The sequence below is a fragment of the Emydura macquarii genome, unplaced genomic scaffold (assembly GCF_026122565.2).
Source record: "Emydura macquarii macquarii isolate MOO-44397 ecotype Brisbane River unplaced genomic scaffold, CSIRO-AGI_Emac_v2 contig_2457, whole genome shotgun sequence".
In the NCBI taxonomy this organism is placed as follows: domain Eukaryota; kingdom Metazoa; phylum Chordata; order Testudines; family Chelidae; genus Emydura; species Emydura macquarii.
Genome location: NW_027132594.1, coordinates 1,111,301 through 1,134,102, shown reverse-complemented (window position 1 = coordinate 1,134,102; position 22,802 = coordinate 1,111,301). Strand labels below are relative to the sequence as shown.

At 38.9% G+C, this 22,802-nt stretch overlaps 1 protein-coding gene across 2 annotated transcripts in view; it reads left to right on the top strand.

The window, feature by feature from the left end:
- CDC42EP3 (CDC42 effector protein 3) overlaps positions 1 to 22,802 on the top strand; it is a 32,944-nt gene that overhangs the window by 5,830 nt on the left and 4,312 nt on the right. The window contains exons 2-3 of one of the 2 annotated variants that reach the window (XM_067562656.1): positions 16,749 to 16,807; positions 21,092 to 21,154. The gene's annotated coding sequence lies outside the window, so the exon portion shown is untranslated. Of the gene's footprint in view, positions 1 to 16,748; positions 16,808 to 21,091; positions 21,155 to 22,802 lie in introns of those variants that run through there. The other variant, XM_067562658.1, reaches the window with a different exon arrangement.

Sequence of the window (22,802 nt, the reverse complement as noted above, 5' to 3'; positions counted from 1 at the left end):
AGTGACTGACCTTCTGTGGAGATAAAATTGCTGATTACAAGCTGAAGTCATCCAGACTAAGTTTGACTCACCCAGGCTTCCCAGAAGCTGTCCAGATGCACTTTTATGGCAGTAAAAATATTTTAAAGGTAACATGCAAAGCATTTTTAAAATGGGATTTGTTCACTTGTTTTGCATTTTTATAATGTATAAAGGCCTAAAAAGCAGAAGTTGTTGGACTCTTTTTGTTTTTATCTTAGAAATATTAGGAATGTTAAATCTGATCCTCACTGAGATCCAAGAGAAATCTTTCAGCAAAACTGAGCATGTGTATTGTGAGCTCTTGCATTTTAATGGCAAAACTAAGGGTTAGAATGTTTAATCACAATATTCATTCTCTGAAATGTTAATTAGAAGGTGTGAATATTAACAAAAACAAACAATTTAAAACCATCTGATAAAAGAATGTTAATATTGTTAGATGTGATTTTTTTTTCCTGTTGGCTTTTAAAAACTCTGAAAAGTTAAATACAAAATTACATTGAAAGAATATTAAGGTTGCAAAGTTAAGCATTCAAAAGGTAGGAAATGCCAGAATTAAGGTTGTCTGTGTAACCTTAATTTGATCCCCTTGTGCATATTTACTATAAAACCATCACTCATAACATAATCTCAACTGTTTTTTACCACAGGAGCCAACCTGATTCAGTGCACAATGAATGAGGCCAGAGTTTTCAAAAAGATAAAAGATATTTTCTTATTTTAAGATACTGGACCGGGGGCCAGGAGAGCTGGGTTCTATTCTTATGCTGCCACAGACTACTAGTGTAGTGTTGAGTACCACTGTCATAATGTGTATGCACAAAAGAGCTGAATGAAGGTTGCATACGTAACCTTAATTCTGGCATTTCCTAACTTCTCATTACTTCGCTTTGCAATCTTAACATTCTAATTTTGGATTTTTTCATATGTAATTTTAATGATGGAGAATTCTGAATGTCATAAGACTTTCCTCCTGCTTCTTGCACTCCCTAGCAGGGGGGATCAAAGGAGGCTCCCTGCCACTATCACCAGTGAAGAGTTCTTCCAAGGCAATTGGAAAACCAACTCTCTAGCCAGCAGTGCTTCCTCTCCTTCTTATCCACCTGGGAAGGCAATGAAAGACACCTGTGAAGATATGAGTACTTCTGCTTTACATCTATAATAAGCCAAGTGGAGGTGGGAGAAAAAGATGCTAGAGAAGATTTTAAGTTTAAGCTCTTCAATGAAGCAGAGGTAGATGATGGACTAAGAAGCATTAGGGCTAATACGGTCTTCATTATTCCAGTAAAGTTCCTTGTTCAGTGTTGAAAGGAAGTGACTTTGATTGACGTGACAAGGTCTACTACAAGAGGGGTTGTAAGAGACAGCTGATTATTTCTTTGGGAGATGCTCAGGGACTATGGTGCCGATGGTATATAAATACTTTAATTTTAGTTATTTGGTTATTGTTTTTTTCAAATGTATATTCTTGCCTTTTTAATAACATAAGAATGACCATATTGGTCAGACCAATGGTCCATCTAGCCCAGTAATCTGTCTTCTGACAGTGGCCAATGCCAGGTGCTTCAAAGGGAATGAATAGAACAGGGCAATTTTCAAGTGATCCATCTGCTGTCATCCAGTCTCAGCTTCTGGCAATCGGAGGTTTAGAGACACCCAGAGCATGGCTGACCATCTTGGCCAATAGCCATTGATGGACCTATCCTCCATGTACTTATCTAATTCTTTTTTGAACCCAGTTACACTTTTGGCCTTCACAATATTCCCTGGCAACGAGTTCTACAGGTTGACTGTGCATTGTGCAAAGTACTTCCTTATGTTTGTTTTAAATCTGCTGTCTATTGATTTCATCGGGTAGGCCCTGGTTCTTGTGTTATGTGGAGTGGTAAATAACATTTCCTTATTCACTGTCTCTGCATCATTCATGATTTTATAGATGTCTGTCATATCCCCCGTGATTTGTCTCTTTTCTAAACTGAACAGTACTAGTCTTTTTAATCTCTCCTCGTATAGAAGCTGTTCCATACTCCTAATCATTTTTATTGCTCTTGTTTGTACTTGTTCCAATTCAATTTTTTTTTGTTTGAGATGGGGCAAACCAGAACTGCACACACTATTCAAGGTGTGGGGGTACCACAGATTTATATCAGTGGTTCTCAACCCACAGCCCTCTTGTGGCCCAATCAGCATGCAGATGCGGCGCATACGACATTCCCAGGGTGATACAAGTAGTATATCCATTGGTGGATGCGGCCAACCTAACACATAGAGAGCTGCATATGTGGCCCATTATGGTTAATAGGTTGAGAACCACTGATTTATATAGTGACATGATATTTTCTGTCTTCTTTCCTAGTGGTTCCTAAATAGTGTTTGTTTTTTGGCTGCCACTGTGCATTGGGCAGATGCTTTTAAAGAACTATCCATGATGACTCCAAGATGTCTTTCTTGAGTGGTAACAGCTAATTTAAGCCACATAATTTTGTATGTGTAGTTGGAATGATGTTTTCCAGTATGCATTACTTTGCATTTATCAACATTGTATTTCATCTGCCATTTTGTGGCCCCAGTTTTGTGAGATCCCTTTGTAACTCTTTGCTGTCAGCTTTGGACTTAACTATCTTGAGTAATTTTGTTTAATATTTCCTTATGTAGTATATGTTGATTCATCCTTTAACTGTGTGACTGCACTATTAGATTTTTCTCACTAAGAATGAGATTTTAAATGAAGTAAAAAATACATGCCCTTTAAAGGTCCTTAATTACTAAAGAATATTGTACAGATCACACATCTAGCTATTTGGATCTTACAAGGACTTTTTCAATGTCATTCTTTATTCTGATTCTTGGTAAATCTGACCTTTCTAATTGTATTCAACAAAATATTAAGAAAATACCTTGCTCAAAAATCACCTAATCTTTTCTTTATCTATACGCATATCTTTCAGAATTGTGTATGGGAGTTACGCGGGCACATCCCAAGTAGAATCAACCCATTTATATTAACATCTCTTTAAATACTTTTCATACATACTTTTCATTTGAATATTTGATAGAAACCCCCTAAATCTACCATTAAATCAAGTTAACTGCTGTAGCTAAATATGGTTTGTCTTAGTTTCCTAAACTGACTTTAATTCCATTTATTCTCTAGGGTGGACAAACTAAACCTGGAACACAGGCAAAGATTGCACAGAGATCTGTGTCACTTTTTTTCTGTACTCTCCAAGATGCACATTCCAAATACACCAACGTTCTGTTTTCAATTTGGCATACCAGGTATTAAGTAACAATAGCATGCTCAGACTACATATTGCCACTGCTTCTAATGATTAGTTTGCAGTGGTAAGTAGCGTTTGGTATCAGTTTCCCATCTTTGTTTTCAGGTGCAGTTGATACACTCTTTTGGGGAATACAGTGTTGCTGAATTTTTCTATAAAATGTCTCCCCATGAGACTCTCTTTCTGTCTTGTAGAGCAACTATAAATTATAGACATCTCCCATTTCAGTTTCAGACTATATCTGTAGCAGTATAAATCTTCTTAATTTTACAAAATCCGTATGATGGCATTGAACCAACAGTGATAATATTGTTCTAAATGTGAATACAAATCTGGTTGGGTTATTGAGAGAATTAAAGTAGTCAGAAGGAATTAAAAACCAGAAGCCTAAGAAAACAAAAGCTGCATATGCCAGAGTAATACTGAAGGAAGGGGGAAATGCCACCAGATTCTACCCTTAGATTTTAAATACAGCAGTGCCTCGTCATGGAAGTTGAGGGCAGGGAGGGGAGAAATGCATAGTATGCTCTCAGATGGCTGTCTCCCCATCCTTGGTTATGCTTGCATTGTGAAGAAAAGTTATCTCAGCTCCTTTGAGCATGCCCCATATAATGAGAAAGAAGGAAAATTGGTGGGACATTATACGTACAGATATGTTCAAGTATATTAAGTTTCTTTCGATAGCCTCTATCTTTTGTGTCCCATTCTCCTTTCCAGCTGCTTTAGCCTTTAGAGTGTTTGCGCTTGGTCCTAAGATTTCTTAAACAATAAGAGAACTGAATGGTCAGAAAGCCGGTGACATTGAGAGGATAGTGTGATTGTTTGTCCTACATTTGAGGCACTTGTATATTCCGGCTTGCAGAGGAATGATGCAAAAGTTTAGTATCCTTGATCCATTTAAGTTGGCCTTCTGTTTGCTCATAGCTTTTTGGAATTGGACTCTGGAAGAATAACCACAATTCAAGAGGATATGGTACCTTGTGACTATAGATACTTCCTGCAGTTTGGCAACAGCTTTCAGTGATGTATGTGTAGACCAGTGTTTCTCAATTGGTGTTCCGTGGAACCCCAGGGTTCCGCGGGAACACTGTTAGGGTTCCGCAAGCAGCTGTTCTCTGCACCGCCGATCAGCTGTTCGCCGCCACCGAGAGCAGCTGTTCTCTGCGCCGCTGAGAGCAGCTGTTCTTCACGCCGACGAAAAAGGGAAGATGTCCCGGTTTTTTCGGCGGAGGGTATCGAGGGTAAGTGTAATTTAAGTGTAATTTAATTGAGAAACGCTGACCTAGTTGTTTGTATATAATTTGCTTATTTTGACATTTTTTTTGGCCCCATATGTAAAAATACTGTTAAGAGTTTGGGGGGTTCCGCAATTATTTATCGAGTTCAAAAGGGTTCCGTGGCCAAATTTAATTCAGAAACACTGGTGTAGAGGTAATGTTCACATGTGGGTTCTTCAACAGTAATAGGGTGCATAAGGAATGGAATGGAAAACAATGCTCAAAATATTATAATGATGTTATATAAATCAGTGGTACTCACTCTCACTTGGAGTGCAGTGTTCAATTCTGGTTATCCCTACCTAGAAAAGATATAGCAAATATCAGTTTCCTTTTTAAAGGCATATAGAATGAAAGATACAAAGAAGCTAGATGGAGTGAATAGAAGAGCACATTGTCAGAAACAAGATACCACACTAGACAGAGCACTGGTTTTATGGCAGTTATTAAGTTCCTATATGCACCTTTCCCAGTTGGCAGAATATGATACATCTACATTGATGTACGGTATATAAGCGGTATGCATTTGAGAGATAATGCTTTTAAACAAAGTACCAAAGACTCTAAACCTCTCTCTGGAATCTCTCAGACCACCTCCATGCAACTGTGGCTAGGGTCCACAGGCACATCAACAAAAGCACACATTTAAGGATAGATTTGGACAGGCAATTAAAAAACAAAATTTACATACTTTTATTAAAAAAAAATTGCAACATTTTTTGCTAAACAATTATTTGACAGTTATTACTCAGCCACCTCTGGCCAACAGTATCAAAATTACTAATGGACCTAAATGTATCTGCGTAGGAGGTGAAAATCGACAAACAAGATAAACCAGTGCAAAACTAGTAGTTTTATTGCAAACAGCCATCTTTTGTCTGATTTTAAGTATTTAAAAATAAAAATTTATTTTTATTAACTTCAAGACTTCTGTATATCATCTTACTTTGAAACTTCTCTAGGGTTCTATGTTGGCAGAAGAATATACGCATTTCCTAATGTTACTGTTGGCATTGAAATAGCAGCGGGAATGCCAGGACACTACTTTCGTGACTTTGCAGGAGGAGGAAATTGTGGAGTGGCATGTACTAAATCTGTTACGATGTTTTCATAGTTTCAGATACTTTCAATGATCCCTTTGCCTAGCAGAAAATAAATATATCCATTAAAATTTAAATCTTTGAATTGTGTTTGAAAAAGTCACTGAAAATATGAAAAGAAAATCTATGCATCTGAACAATGTCTAAGGAAAGAAGTACATTTTAGGACCCAATTCTGCAAACTAAATGGGGACTTAACTCCCACTGAAATTAATGGAAGTTTTGCATACATAAGTAGGATTGGGCCCTAAAATATCATCATCTCTCTCCTCCTCCCCCTCCCCAAATCTTACATTTGGAGGGAAAGATTGCAACACTCTACAATTATGAAAAGATTGTTACAACTTCCTCTTGCAATACTGTAAAAGAAATATCCTAGCATTCTAGCTGTTATTACAATGTCAGTATTAAAATCAAGTGTGTGTGTGGGGGGAAGGGGATTATCCACAAACTACAGTATATTCAAAGAATGTTAAATAGGTAAAGTCAAGCACTCATAAGTTAGGAAATGCCAGAATTAAGGTTGCTTCTGCAACCTTAATATGGCCGCCTTGTGGTGTATGATCACATTAATCACATACTACTAGTCCTCCTTCCCCCGGGATCCTTGCTTCATTCAGTCTACAGGGTGGACCATGCTCTGGGTTGCTCCAACCCTCTTCTGGCTCCTTGTCCCAATCTACCCCTCCACCCACACATACACAGGTCTTGCTCTTGTCCCTTCTGTATTTCAGTCACAGTGCGTCCTCCTCCATGCTGCCTGGTGGCAGCAGGGGAGCACTGAGAGCACAGGAGACAGGCTCCCTGCTCTCATTTCCAGTGCTCAACACCACACTGGCCCACAGCTGCGGCAGTGCTGCAACCGAGAGGAGCAATTGCAAGGAAAGTCCAATTGCTCAGCCTTGGGCTCAGGCTGGAACATGCTCAGTAGTTTTGTGGGGATGGTGGATGCACATAGGAGCTGTGAGAGGATGGAACATACTCAGTGCAGATGGAATCTTTGGAGAACTTAGCTGCCACACTAACAAGTTTTTACTAAGCATGTGTGAATTGAAAGTTTTCAAAGCCTTCTAACTTGGTCTATTTGGGCAGTTTTTCATAGGAACAGCAAAAGGCACATCCCTGACACAAAGGGAAATTTCAAGCCCATACTCCAAAGCACCAGAGCTTCTCAGCAAAATGGTTGTTTTTGCCCATGCTGAAAAAAAAATCGTACAATATGTTTTTTCCCTAAACTTCCTTCTTGGAAATGGCTCAGCCATTTTTGCTCAAATTATTTCAAAATATTCAGCCTTAGGCCAATACCTGGCATGGAAAATTTCAATCCAAATGTCTACAGTTCAGCAAAGTTATAAGCAACTGAAAGTAGGGTCTTATAATGGAAAGTGTTGGCCAACCTGAAGAAAAGGCAGCGCCACCTGTACCACCTATAATACATACTGTATGAAATAGTGAACCAACGATAAGTAATGTAACATGAAGGAAATTGTATTTATTGTACTCTGATATAGAGGTGGGGATTTTCAAGGTGGGGCTAACAGTACCAGGCACAATCAGTCAGATGGTTTGATTGAAAGTGTTTCTGTGATGTGCAGTGCTCCTGGTTGTCAGTTTTAGAATTTCAGTGTGTAGCTCTTGTATTAAGGCACTCCCAAAGCTTCTCAACCCTAAAATACGATTGCTAGAATTGGAAAATAATATGGGAGCACTAGCTTCAAGGTAAATGGCAGTTTGAGAGGATTGTTTATAAGACCCCCATCATCTTGAAATGTAATTTAAATAACTTAACCTCAGCTAATTTAAAATGTGTAAAATATGTAAACCGTTTGCTGACATTAGCCTTTCATTCAGGCCTGGTCTACACTAGAAAATTAGGTCGGTTTAACTATGCCAGTCGGGGCCTACGCAGCTTTTTAAACAGAGCTAAGTCCCCTGATAGACAGAAGAATTCTTCCATTGACCTAGCTACTGTCTTTCTGAGAGGTGGATTACTACACTGACGGGAGAACCCCTCCCATCAGCATAGGTAGTGGCTACACTGAAGCACTGCAGCAGCACCACTGTTGCATTTAAAGTGTAGACAGACCCTGAGAGTTCAAATTACATAAGAATATCAACACTCCACATGCTAAAAATTTGTGAGAAACCTTTTCCTAATTTCCCATGATCAATCCACTCCATTAAAAGAGTACAAATACATTAGCTATGGAAAGTACATAGTCAAATCAGTTTTGTTGTTTTGTCAGTTGAAGATTAAAGCCAAACTTTTCAAAACTGGGTGCCTAAAGTTGAGCAGCTAAATCCACTTCTGTAGGTCCCTAGCATTAGGCACTCTGGCTTGAAAACTGTATTGGTAGTATTTTGTAATCTATTCAAAGTGAATGAGCTAAGATTAGCTAATGAGCAACGTTAGAAAATGTATTATTTTGCTTGCGTATTATCTGAGGAGCACTAACTTCCAATTTTAAAGTTTGCAAACATAAAACTTTTTGTTGCAGCTTGGCAGGAAAGTGATTTATTGGCTGTATTCGATACTCCATGCAGGATTTCAAGTAGAAAGTCGAAAGCAGATTCTGACAGATTAGAGTTTTCCTAAAATGTTACTAGTTGAATGAGATTTTCCTGTGATCGTTTTAAGAGGTATTACCCTTTCACTCTTCATAGTAGTCCTTTTGACTCCCCACAGAAGAAACAATGAATATGAATAAGTGACTTGTACAAATTGGGTAATTTGGTATTTTGTCCTGGATTTAAAAAATGTTTTGCAAAAATCTTTTTTTTTCCTTAAATAGAGAAATGCCCAGCTATGCATCTTAATGAAATATCTAACAGTAATTCCCAGACAAAAAAAAGTTAAGGTGAAGTGAAGTTTGAATGTACATATTAACAACTTCCAGGTAAAAGTCTGACAAGGACATTAGTCAGCAAAAAATATACTATTAAAAAGCCAGGAAATTATGCAGCCTGCAGATGATGCACTAAATTGCATATCATGGAACATTGGTTTTATAATTAGTTCTCTATATTTCTAATACCACATGTGATATGGTGTCACTATGCTAACTTTTGATCTTTTCATGTATGGGCTATATCGTGGTCTGGGCCTCAGAAGTTGACATTTGGATATTTGTTGGTACATAGCCTCTTGGAGCCTTTTATAAGGGAGTGAGAATGACTGCCTCCTTTGTGGGTTTTTTTCTAAAGAGGAATTTGTACAGTAGGCTTGTTTCGGGTGCAGTGTATGATCACAAATCACTGAGTCAGCACAACCTTTATATCGTAAAGATTAAATTTCTGTGGTCACTGGTGAGATCAAATGCTTTGTTATGATTTCCTTATCTCTATGGGGACAGCGTTGGTTGTACAGGTACCTTAACTGTGTATTTCCTCCATACATTCAGATGCTTTAGTTTCTTGAAAGTTGAACCTTGGCTCTAGATTTCGTGGCTTTCTAATTGGGGGGAAGAAGGAATTGATTGTCATTTTTAATTGATGAAAAATTTAAGTAATCCTTAAATTACTGGTATGTACTCTTCACCCTAAGCTCACACTAAAACATGGGTTTTGGGTTTTTGCCTTACATTTCCTTTATCCCTGTAAATAGTTTTAATACAGGACTAGGGAGAAAAGTGGACTTGAGTTCGGGAGAGAAGAGCAGGGACACTTGTCTTCTTTCCTACTGGTTTCCTGTGCTCTGCACGAGGGGAGCACATTTCATGTAGATGTGCTGGGTGGGGGTTTCCTTCTGTGATCTCAGGAGATCGGTAGGAGGCAAAGGGGTGAATAGGATGATCACAGACGCTGTTTGGGGGGGGAGGGGAGGACAACACATCAGTGGCCATTCCCCTCTTTTCTGTCTGCAGACCTCTTGAGGCACACGTGAAGATTCCTACTCTAGCTGATATTAGGAAGTGTGCAAGAGTTCAGGTCTCCACCCGAGTAAAGGCATAAACCCTAATTCAATAGCATCACCCGTATATCCTTAAGAAGTTAGTTGTCTGTGTACCGCCCCCACATCCCCCCCCCAAAAAAAACAAACAAACAAACAAGCAAAAAACCCTTCTTTTCCTCCCTCATGAATTTTACAGGATTCATAGGGGTCCCTTCACAGCTAAGGACAGCTCATTGGGGCCTCCCTCTCAATGTGTGAGGCCTTGTGCTTCTCCTCAGAGCACAAGCTTCACCAAGTCTAAACAGACTTCTCCGAGGCTGCCAAATATTGTAAGAATGCAGGTGGAGGGGCCCCTTAGCCAAAAGCCCACAACGGATGGGGTTGCCCCCAGCGAGCCTCTCCAGGGGAGGAGAGGGGCTGACAAGCCACCTCTAAGGTGCACTGTGGATTCTCATTGTGGACATCAGGATGTCCACAAGAAGGGAGGAAATACCCCCCCAATCGCTTCTGACTCAGACCCCTTGCTCCATGTAACCCCTCGCTCTTTACACTCACATTTGTGCATGCTTCCTAATGGCTGGGCAGTCAGGGTCACCATCCTGCAGACTTCAAAAGGGGCTCAGGAGCTTGGAGAGGCTGTGGGTGCAGTTGGGGTTAGGTATAATAAGAAGGAAACATGGGGGAAGGGCAGCAGAGCAGGGCACATTCTCCACCCTCTTGTTTCTTGGAAGCTGAAGACTAAAAAGGAAATCACCTCTCCCCTGGTTGCTTTACTCTGCTGCCTTAGCTGCCAGTGAGGCTCTGCAACTCATAACAGCCTAGTCTTAAGTTTCGGTTTTGACATAATGACTTCAAAATATATCAGAGACTTAACTGTTCTATTGGAGCTAGAGTTTCTGAGCAAGTTCCTTGAAAGAGAGGTTGCTGGGATATTTCCACCACCCAAAAAGGAAATGGAGTGTCTTTTGAGCGTCTCACAAAAGCATTTCTTCTCTCAGTTTTGCTACTGGCTTCACCTAATTTTTCTTACTGACCTGGTTAGTTGGTGTCTGGTAAATCTTTGAAACACTGGGCATTGTAGATGAGTTCCAGAGGGGTAGCCTGGGCATTGTAATGAGCTAAAGAAGGGGGGAAATAGCTCTGCCTAGAATCCTGACTTGTAGTGCAGAAGCAACTCAGTTATTGAACTACTAACTCTAATATTAATAGATTATGGAGATGATGATTAAGATGGAATACCATGGACTGCTCTAATGTTGCTGGTTGGTTCTGCTGTGCAGTAGCTGAACAAAGACTTTATTCTCCTCAGGGTTATTTATTATGCACTGTGAAATGTCTTAAGGATATAGCTTCCTAAACGTCCTACTTTCCCCAAAACAGTAGAAGTCTGTCTAAAAATAAAATATTTAAAAGTACAGGATATTCTTTAACATTAGTCATTAAATTCATGGTGGAAACAAATTTTTGTACAGATCTTCTGGTTTTTTCACATTGGATACTGTAGCTGTTTTAAATTTTGCACTAATTCAGTTCAACACAAGGCTCAGTTTTCTGTTGAGGGTGGAGTTAAGCTCCATCTTGTGACTCCAGGAGCAAAGGAAAGTGTCTGATGATATGAAGAGTAGGGACATTTTTAAAGAGGGTAGTATTTGTGAGTGTTGGTGTAGGTATTGACTAGAAGGTCATTTAATAATATTAATAATATTGTGAGGGTCCTGGGTGGAAATTTTGCATATGACTGAAATTTTGAATAGAATTCTGAAAAAGATTTGGGAGTCATGGGGATAATCAGCTGAGCATGAGCTTTCAGTGTGACACTATGGCCAAAAGGGCTAATGCAATCCTCGGATGCATGAAGTGGGGAACTTCCAGTAGGAGTAGAGAGGTTATTTTACCTCTATATATTTGGCAGTGGTGTAACTGTTGCTTGAATACTGTTTCCAGTTCTGATGCCCACAATCCAAGGATGTTGATAAATTGGAGAAGGTTCAGAGAAAAACCACGAGAATGATTAAAGGATTAGAAAACATGCCTTATGGTGACAGCCTCAAACAGCTCAATCTATTTAGTTTAACAAAGAGGCAGTTAAGGGGTGATTTGATTACAGTCTACGAGTATCTGCATGGGGAACAAATACTTACTAATGGGTTCTTCAGTCTAGCAGAGAAACACGATCCAATAGCTGGAAGTAGAAATTAGACAAATTTAGACTGGAAATAAAGTGTAAATTTTTAATGGTGAGTGTAATTAACCATTGGAACAACTTACCAAGGATAGTGGGTAGATTCTGCATCACTCATAATTTTAAAATCAAGACTTGATATTTTTCTAAATGATCTGCTCTGGGAATTATTTTGGGCAAACTCTATCACGAGTGCTATGCAGGAGGTCAGACTAGATGACAACAATAGTCTCTTCTGGCCTTGGAATTGATGAATCTATAAAATATTCCACATTTTCCCTCTTCACCTGCAGGACAAATCTGTCTGTATGGATTGTGTCTGTGCTTCTGCTGTTGCTGTCTGTAGCATCCCTCAGTAGGCACCAAGTAAATGGATGCATGCGCAGTCAGTCACTCTACTGCTCCTCCTGGGACACACTTTTAATGTCATTATCCACTGGAGTCAGGAGCAACTCCATTAAAGTCACCAGAATTTGGTGTAAGAGAACCAGGCCCACTACTTGCAGGAGCAGCAATGACATTAAAATTGTCCTCTGATTTTGCAAAAGCATACTGGACGATGTGGAGTTGTATATAATATATGAACATCTTAAAGGCTAATCCTACTTTAATTGTAGCGAAGGCAAAACGAGGCCTAATTTTGATTTCATTACACCAGTTGTATGCTGATGTAATTCCACTGATTTCAACAGTTACTTCTAACTGAGTGAGATCAGAAGTGGGCCTAAGAACCCCCAAAGAAATTACACTGGTCTTTCAAGACAGCAAAATGGGTTTGGAAAAGTGTCCTTATATGCACAGTAGTTGAGAACCAGCTTCTAGCCCTAACGTTATTTAAACCTAACTTTTCCTGTATAATTTTACAGAGTTGTAACAAAATATGTAGAGAAACTAGGGTATACAATGTATTTCCTGTTAAGAGACATTTGTTACTTTATCAGTGTGCAATGTACAGTATTTAATGTGAACTAAGGTGATTTCAAAATTGATAAAAACATTTTTTGTGCCCTGAGACTCTGTATGCCATGTTTCACTGGGGAGCAAATGATTACTGCTAAGCAATTATGAAATTAGGGATTTACAATGGAAAGTTCAATAGCAGTGCTCCAATACATGGAAAAAATACACAAGAAAGCTTGTCATATCTTCTTCCACATGGGAGAAGTAAATATTCTACAGGGCTGATTTAATCAAGCAATAAAAACAGTGCAGTCTATATGTATTACTGAACTAATAAGTAAAGACACTAGAAGTGTACATGTTGGAAGAGACAAAGTATAATGCAGATTAAGGGTCTCTCTGGATTTTTGGTATTCCTGATATTTGTGTCTTTCTAATTTAGCTTTCATTTTAAAATGAGGTTTTTAGGCTTTCTGCTGACATAGAAATTTTTCCAGATGTGACCCACTACAATGCTGACTTCCTGAGCTGATAAACATACTGAAACAGTAGCTTTGAGAGGTCTGAATTTTCCTAATCATATCAATGAAGGTTAATTTTGAAACCCAATGACTGCTATATAAATGTTAATTGGTGTACTGCTAATAAAGGCTTTCCTTTTAATAGGCTTTATTCAGAGTGTTTTGAATTGTTTGAAAGGGCATTCTACAAGAATACAGTGCAAGCTTTAGAAATGCCTATAATTTAATTGTTTTATTAAATGTTTTATTTAATTTTGTTTGATCCTCACCACAAGACTCTGAGAGGGACCGGTGATGTGGGAGGATTAGACCATCTCTGTAGAAGAGTGATTATTACGCTCTCATGTGGGTAGTGAAAAGCTCGTGAAAATTGGGGAAGGATTTTTTTAAGGTAAATAAATCAATTTAATTTAAAAGTTCTAGGGATACCAAATGTTCAGTGTTCTTGTATTTTGAGTAAAATTACATAAAAATAATTCCCACAGAATTTTCCAAAAATTTCATTGGGTTCTGGAAAAGAAAATTCAACAACTATCCAGAGTCCTTTTAGTAACAGAGATAAACCATGTGTTAATTGGTATTCGTATGACTGTCAAATTTGTACAATCAGGTAATCTAGAAAGTTGATTTTAATCATTACTCTGTGTCACACACACTTACAGAGGGAAGTATATTGTTTATCCCATTAATCTAGTTCATATATAATGACATTTTAAAAGGTATCATATAGAAAGATTTTTGTGAACTTTACTAAGTATATTTTTCATAGAATAAAATAGAATAATAAAACGTGTGTGGTGGAGGAGGATATAAAAGAAAAATACTATAAGTCTGATAATCAGAGGTGTTACAGTGGGCTAGTGTGTTAGTCTTTCACCTTCAGTTTCAAATTATGCCTTGGATTAAAAGTGAAAATTGTTTTTTAGTCTTGTTCTGATTCACTGGGAATATTTGTTCCTCAAGTTATTCATCTGCCCAGTTTGGGATGATTATTTCTTGGCAGTTTGTGATCAAAGGAGGCACAAGATTAATATAGTAGGAGTGTTGTAGATCAGTTTTAGAAATGCTGTTAGAGCAATGTGTGGAAATTTTTACAGTGACCACTGCAATCTAAATCAAAACCTAAGTGTACTCTACAACTAGAAGGAATTAAAATCTGATGGATCCAGGGCAGGGAGGAGATGGGTGGGGGTTCGCAAGAAAGGAAAAAGTGCCAGTTTTGCAGCATCACTCATCTCCAGGACTCTGAAAACGGCACCTGAGCTGTGCTATGTCAGTTCTTCATAGTACTTTCGTTCCCTGGTCCATTCTCTCTCTTCTTTGGCCATCCCAGTCACTCCATGGTATTTTCCCCAGTTAACCCCATGAATTTCTAGCAGCTTGGACCTAAGAAGCAGTGCTGAGAGGCTGATGTCCTCACAAGTTTTGAATTTCCCTTCAGTGAAGTTTTGGGAATTTGTGAGATTGAAAGATTGTCTTTGTCAGGCCCCATGTGGGACCTGTGCCAGAGAACCACTAAAACCAAGCCTGATTGGCTCAAAAACCCTGTGCAAACCATGAAAAAAAAAAAAAAAGAACCAGGGGGCTTTGCAATTTGGTATCATGACACAGGGCCAGATTTCCAGTAAAAAATGTGGATCAGGGCATAGTGTTTAAAAAAATAAAAATAAAAAGCTGCCCCACAGGCAAGCAGGAAAAAAAACCCAGGCCATGACTGCATGAAAATTACCACCCCATACCACAGAAACAAGTCAAAAGTTGCTTATAATAATCTGACTTGGCAACCTCACCTTCCTGTGAAGGTGAAAAGCTACTTGCTTTTCTCTTATCACCCTGAATGCTGTTCTTCAGGAAATGGGTGAGGAGCACGTCATGATTACGTTATGCTGCTGCTTACCAGACTTTCATCCTCCCTCTGTTAATTAATGAAATTTTCCTTGACAATATTTCAAAAGAAACATTGTGCTGAGCACTTTGAAGTTACCTTGTTCTCAGGGCAAAAATTTCCAGAAGGAGACCCTAAGAATGCATGCAGAAAGCAAGAAATATGTATAATGCAATCTAGAGAGCCGCTCTCTAACAGATAGATGCTACTTAGGTTAGACTGCCACCTTACTACAAACTAGGCTGTCTTGACAGAACTCTGTCAGCTTGACTGGAGCCACACTATGAGATGTAACTGTTATCCTGCATAACTTTTGAAGTATTGCTTCCGCAAAGGGATAGTGACTGATGGACACTAGCTGAGATCAATCCCAAGCTGGTGAGATAAGTTTGGGAATGATTGGAGCCATTTGAGACTTGAGACTCGTATATTTTTTATAAAAATACATGATTATTAGGAGGCTGCATTTCAGGAACCGATTGCTGTAACATCCTCAAATTTGGACCACTAATTCTACATCAGACCCTCAGAATGTACTTCATTTTTCAAGACAATCTGAGAAAGCCTGTAGAGCTTTTAGAAAAATCAGCTGTTAATGAGCTACTTCCAACATTAATTATAGTGGTGCAACTGCCCTACTATAGTATTTCTTGCTTTATTGTCGCTGCTAAACAAAGAAAAAGGTCCTTGCATATTTAACTAGTTAAAATTAGGCTGATCTGCCTGCTTTTGCAAAGCAGATCTGAAGCATAACTTGTTTACAAGGAAATACCAGGCACTCAGAGCATAAATATTTAAGTGGTTCTTTCCAGAAAAAGATATACCAGGTACATTATATATCAGACATGTAAGTTAATGAGACACAACTCCAATGGAGGACCCTTTACCAAGTCATGTTTACTGTCAGCAAACAGATTCCAAAAGAAGTAGTAAGAATTGCGTTACTCTTTGGCACTGTGCATTCATATCAGCAGAGACAGAGACAAGTGATAGGTGACAATGACATGCCACAGCTAGAGAGGCAGTGTCTTTTCACTTGTATGAGAAATAGATAGACCACCCAATATGCAATAATCCCAACGCTGTGATGCTCGCACATGTAACTCTCATTTAAATCATGCATTGGGAACACAAGATTGGGCCCATTTTGAACATTTGGCTTTCATTCTGTTGGGTTCTCTTCCATATGATGATATAAAACAAAAAAGAGGAAGACTATTTTAAATGTATTAACCACCTATATTGAACGATATATACATGGATGATTTATAAAAAGTCAGATTTGGGGAAATGGTGCAGAACTCAAGTAGAAGGGGTTGGTTTTGCTCAAAAAGCTTATTGTATGTCTACACTACAGCTGGGGTATGTGATTCCCATCACAGGTAGATTCATGCTAAAAATAGCAGTGTGAAAACTGAAACACTGGTGACGGCTTGGGTTAGCCACCTGAATGCAAACCCGGGGGGATCGGATGGGCTTGAACTCACGAGAGCCAGCAGTGCCACAATGTCCACACTGCTATTTTTAGCAGGTTAGCCTAAGCTGAGCTAGCGTGAGTCTGTCTACCCAAACTGGGAATCACACCTCCCAACTGCAATGTAGACCTACTCTTTGCGGTCTGCAGGAGGGCAGAGTTTTTAATCCATTGAAAGACTTCCCCACTCATGGTGATTTATCTTTTCTTTATAGTCTTTGTGGGAAGAGAAGACCTACAACAAAGAAGAGGCTCACTCTTACCTACGAATAAGGTCAGTACAAATTATCTTGTTTTCCATTGCCTTGCACTTTGTTTTGCCACTTACACCTATGCAAGTGCTGAAAATGGCTGCCACAGCATCAATGTTAGAACTACTCTAAAGTACTAAGGCCTCATTTGTACACAAAGTTGCACTGGTTTAATTAAATGTGTAATGTTGCGCCAATTTAGTGCAACTTTGTGAGGCAAGCCTAAACTAGGGGAGGACAGATTTAAACTGATGTGGAGTGTCCCCCCACAAAACAGCATTGGTTTAACTACATTGGTGTAACACCACACCTTTAGTTAAACCCATGCAACTTCTGTTTGTAGACAAGACCTAACAGTGCTGGAGCTCAAGCAGTGTCAGCAACAGTAGAACTTCTTTTTGGTTAAAAATTCCTTAGTGAAGACAAAAACCTAATTCTTTACTATCTGCACCTTGTGTAGTCACTTACACCTGTACAGAGTGAGTACAAATTACCCAAGTAATGAGCTGTTCTAGAGTTATTGATAATACAAAATCACATGATCTTGAATGCATATGGGTCAGTGTATTAATTAACAAAGCCCAGTATGAGGTACTGATGGGGGTCTATTACAGACCCCCCCCCAAATCAAGCTAGAAAACAGGGTGAATTGCTCCATAAGCACCTATCTATAAAATGTAAAAAAAAATTATCACGGAAGATTTCATTCTGGGAGACATGCTAGAGATCTTCTGCAGCCAGTAGTAAAACATCATTAGAGTTTCTAAAAATTACAGATGATGACTTTCTAACACGAGGTATTGCATCCAGTATGAGGTAACTTTATTTTGAACCTCATTGTTACTGAAAGATGTTTTGATAACTGGACTGGAAGTTGGTGGTTGTGTAGAGAGCAGTTATGGAGACCTGATTACATTCATTATGGGCAAACAGAGGACGGTCCCAATTATATACACTCTCTCTCTCTCTCCCCCTCCCTCCCTCTGCTTCCAAAAGCTTATTTCCCACAGCTGAGGGGAACATTATAACTGAAATTGATTTGGAAGAAAAATAAGATGGAAAACTTTCAGTGAAAATTGGGTGGTAATTAAGAAATGTTTACTAGATGGCACAAAAACCACAAATACCACAGTTTGGTTAAAGGCGCATCCTGGTTAAGAGGGGAAGTGAAGGCAGAAACTAGAAAGGAAAATGAAATGGAAGAAAAGGGGGAAGTAGACATCAGTCAATAGAAATTAGAAGTTATGAAGTGCAGAAATTTGATAGGGAAGCAAAAGACATCAGGGAAAAATCCATGACTGGCAGGGTTAAGGACAATAAGAAGGTATTTATAACTATATTACGCACAAAAGAAATTGTAGCAATGGTGTGGGTCCATCACCACATGTTGATGGTAAAATTGTTAATGATGCAGAAATGTTTGATACATATTTCTATTCTGTATTTGGAAAGACAAAGTTCACATGAGGATGAACTGCTTTTGAATCTATTGGTAGCTAAGGAAGAAGTTAAACAGCATCTATTAAGCGTATTTTCAATGATGTTGTAATCATGTTGGTCCCAGGATTAAAGAGTGACAAGTGGGTGAGGCAATATCTTTTGGGACCAACTTCTGTTGATAGAAGAGACAAGCTTTCGAGCTTCACAGAGCTTTTCTTCTAGACCCGAAGAAACAAAAAAAGTACAAATTTTAGTGTAAACGCTGAATTTAGTTTCCAGTCAAAAAGTTTTAATGGTTCCCAACCAATGAGAATCAACTTTTCTTTAGGAAAATAAATTAATGCAAAACAAAATTAAAATTAACTATTTAAATTAAGATGCCTGCTTGCAGATTTAAATTGGTGATTTAAATCACTCTGTTTTTAAATCAATCTATCCTGAGTGAGTAGGAGTAGGATAGTGACTTTGCCTCTGTCATTGTGTATGGTATTGGGGAAACCAATACTGGAATACTGCATCTAGTTCTGATGTCCAGGTTTGAAAAAGAACGTTGACAAATTAAAAGGGTATAGAAAAGAGCCACAAAAATTATTTGAGGAAAAAGTGTTTTACACTGACAGAGCTCCAGACCTATGTTACTTATTGAAAAGAAGATTGAGAGATGACTTGATCAAGGTATAGAAATATCTTCATAGGGAGAAAGTACCGGGTACTGAAGGGCTCCTTAAGCTAGTAGAGAAAAGCATACCAAGAACCCAATGACTGGAAGCTGAAGCCAGATAAATTAGAAATTAGGCCATACATTTTTAACAGTGGGGGTCATTTAACCTTTGGTACAAACTACCAAGGGAGATGGTTGACTTTCATTTCTGATGTCTTCAGATTGAGGCTGGATGCCTTTCTGGAAGTTATGCTTTAATCAAACACAAGTTATTGGGCTCAGTACAGGAGTAACTGGGTGAAATTCTGTGGACTGTGATATAGTAGGTCAGACAATCTCATGGTCCCTTCCAGCCTTTAAAATCTATGAAAATAGTAAAATTTCTACATTTATTTCTGGTATTAGTATGTTTGTTATATTAACTTTTATAATTCCCTAATGTAGATAAAGTGTAAGGGCATAGGCGTGCGCAGAACATTTAATTAGGGTGTGCACCAAGGGAATTTTCATTAGGGTGTGCACATTTTCATTAGGGTGTGCACTCAGGTAATCTTTGTCAAACTGAACTCCATTCTAGTTGCTGCCGACAAATGCCACAGGACAGGGTATTTTGGCAGCAGATTGTGGCGTGCTCTCGTCTGCTGCAAGCTTGTGCAGCTCCGTCCACAGAGAAACCGCACACTCTACACACTTTCGGTGGCGGCTTTAAACTGAGCGAGATGGCGCCGCGGGCAACATAAGAAACATTCGCGGGCCTGATAAAAGGGGTATGTGTGATACCCCTGCATTAGGTATGCGTAAGGGCTTGTCTAAACATAAAAGTTGTACTGCTTTGTCTATATTGGTACGGTTAAAGCAGTACATCCCCTCTATTGTGGATGCAGTCATCCTGATAGGAAACAGTGCTCATTTTGGTACCATTTATTCCCATACAGGATTGTATCAAAATAGCTATTTCAGTTTTTAAAAAAATCACACCCCAAACCAATTTAGTTATACCAATAGAAAATCTGTATGTAGACCTGGCAAGTTTCTATTCTAGCCCTTCTGATTTCAAAGATACCCTTTCAAGTGTTATAAGTGCAAGGCTGTCTTAAAATTGCTGATTGAAAGACTAAAATAATAGCTCCTAGATGTGTGATTTACCCCATCCATTTCAGTGGCACGGGTAACTGAAATTTAAGTATGACGGTTTTAATGGAAACTTTATCTCGTGCGTTTTAGTAAAAGCATCCAGCTAAGATGCTTTTATCCAGTGAGATTTGATTTGTGTGAGGGGATTTTCCATGCCAGAAAGGCTGCAAGATTTAAAGATGCAAATAGCTGAATGATTTTTCCAAATGCTTTATATTTATTTTCATCCTCAACATAAAAGGGGACTTCAGGGGGAGAGAAGATATAGGAGAAATAGATGATATCTAGAGGCCGGGGCTCTGAGCGCCATCTGTCCTAGCCTATCTTTGCAGATAAACTACCTTCATCACCTGTCCAAACATTGCTAGTATACATTTCTTCTAACGTTTCAATTTAATTGAGGGAAGCTAACCAGAGGAAATGAAAAAATGTAGGGACAGAATTCATATAAGAAGTGTTTCTCACTTTTGGGAAGAGAAGTGGAGAGGAAAGTGTGCCTCATAATGAACTAGTTCCTTTTTTACTCTCTTCAACTCACATGACATCAAATATTTGAAGCCTTCCATGCATTCCCTGTGACAAATATATGTCCAGTGGGGGGCAGGAGTTGTAGTTTATCTCATAGATTCATGTAATATTTTTTCTTTTGTTTACAGTTTCTTTTGAAAATGTAATCTTCAAGTGAAACTGGGACAGAATGAGTTAAATTTAATCTAATAGGGCTGAGTTGAGTGGAGTTGAGGTAAATCACTTGAAATTAACTAGCGTGTGAATTGGCCTGAATTTTTTATGGAGTAATTAAATATGCAACTGAATCAAAAGGATGCAAATTCTTTAGAAGGGAGCAACAAAAGAGAAGAACCTTTTAATCCAATCAAGGAAGTTCACTTTGATAAAGGTGGTCAAAGATTGGATTGCTAGGTGAGAGATATTCAAACTAACCAATCAGAAGAGTTGACCAATACCACCTGATTTGGCTGGAGCCATTCAGAAGGGATTTTGGGGCTATATAAACACAGAAGTTAAGTGGTCTTTCCAGAAAACAGACATGGTATATGTTCTTCTCTCATAGTTTCCAGGGCCCACTGCCTGCTACAGAGACATTCAGTAGATGGGATTTCAAAGATAAGAGATGGTAAGTTCTTAATTAAATATATCAATATTTCTTATATTATAAGTAAGAGCTTTGCTCTGTACTGAGTTTGCCCTGACTTCAGCCATCAATGGCCAGCCATGGGGGGTTGTAGCAGCACCATTGCAAACCACTGGTCTACACAGGATAAACCATAGTAACTCACAATTTGCACCAGAGCCTCTCAGCTGGTTTGAGTAATACATTTTCTGTAGAATCCATTTCTATCTTGCATGATTACTATATTGTTCTTTGGCTTCGTAAGAACATAAGATATATTCTCTATGTATGTTGAGTGCCCAGCTTTTCAAGGAGTTTGCCATTATACAAATTGAGGACCTTATCAATGCAGTCTAGTACCTAACTCATCTTCTTGGTTTTTTTTAAAATTCAAGTCACAGAGTCTGTATTCCTTGTTAGGGCTTGAAAAATATAGTCATCTGGTGAGTAAGTGGGAAATCTACAGGGCAAATACAGAGACTTCTCCTGTTACCTTCTGCAGAGTTGAAGATTATTTTGTATGTTTCTAACTCTTCTGTACCTTAAGAGAACCTCCCAAATGTAAACAGATGCAGGCTCAATGCAGTGTCATTTTGCCAAGTTGGTAGATGCACAGATTCATTGCTTATAGCTTTGCCAAGCAGCACCAGAGTGATGTTAACATGATTCTGGTCACTTTTTACTCCTCCTATTCAGAACCCTATGGATAGCAATGAAACCACAAAGATGTCAAATGTATATTGCTTCTGCATGGGAAAGCTCTGAACAACAGCAGAGCAGAGGGATGCGCTGGAGTTAATCAAAGGAGAGAAAGCTCCAAGGGTAGGGGCAAAATAGTGGAGACCCTCTCCCCTTGCAGGAGGCATCTCCTTCCTGCCAGCAGTGTGAGGGTGAGACTTCAGGTTTAAGGCTTTGTCTGGACATAAAAATTGCACTTGTGTAACTAAAGGTGTGGTGATGCACTGATCTTGTTAAACTGGTGCATCTTTGTATATAGAACAGCCCAAGACACCAGAGATAGATATGAAAGATGGAGTCCCCGAAAGAGATTACTCTAATAAAGTGTTTTTCAAACTTTTTTCATTTGCAGACCCCTAAAAAATTTCAAATGGAGTTGCAGACAATTTCCCTTTGGAAATCATAGTCATAGCTGTGGACCCCCAGGGGTCTGCAGACCATGGGTTGAAAACTACTGTTCTAATAGAAATCATATCATCACCCTCCCAAAAGATGGAATGGGTGTGTGAGCTGAGTTTCTCACCAGGGAATTTCTCTGGGCCTTGCTGGGGAAGGAGGTGGGAATCTACCTTTACCTTATGTATTTACCCATGCCTGGTAGCTCTAGTCCTCAAGCTGGCTGGTAACTGTTTCTGAAGCGCTGGCTGTGGTGTAGACTGAGGCATCCATTGAAAGTTTTAGGCTGCATGAGGGAGGCGTGTGGTGAATGGGTATGGGGTTGATGAGGCAACTGAAAGAAGTCTGTGACAGTATTATAAATGTTTGCTTGGTAGCAAAGGCTAGAAGATAAAACTTCTTGAGGAAAAACAGAATTATAACTGAATCAAATTTTACTGAAAATTCATCATGGAGGCTGAAATTTCTCTCACCTGGTCTCTATTCAGAATTTGGGGGCAGGAGGGTGGGGGGGGGT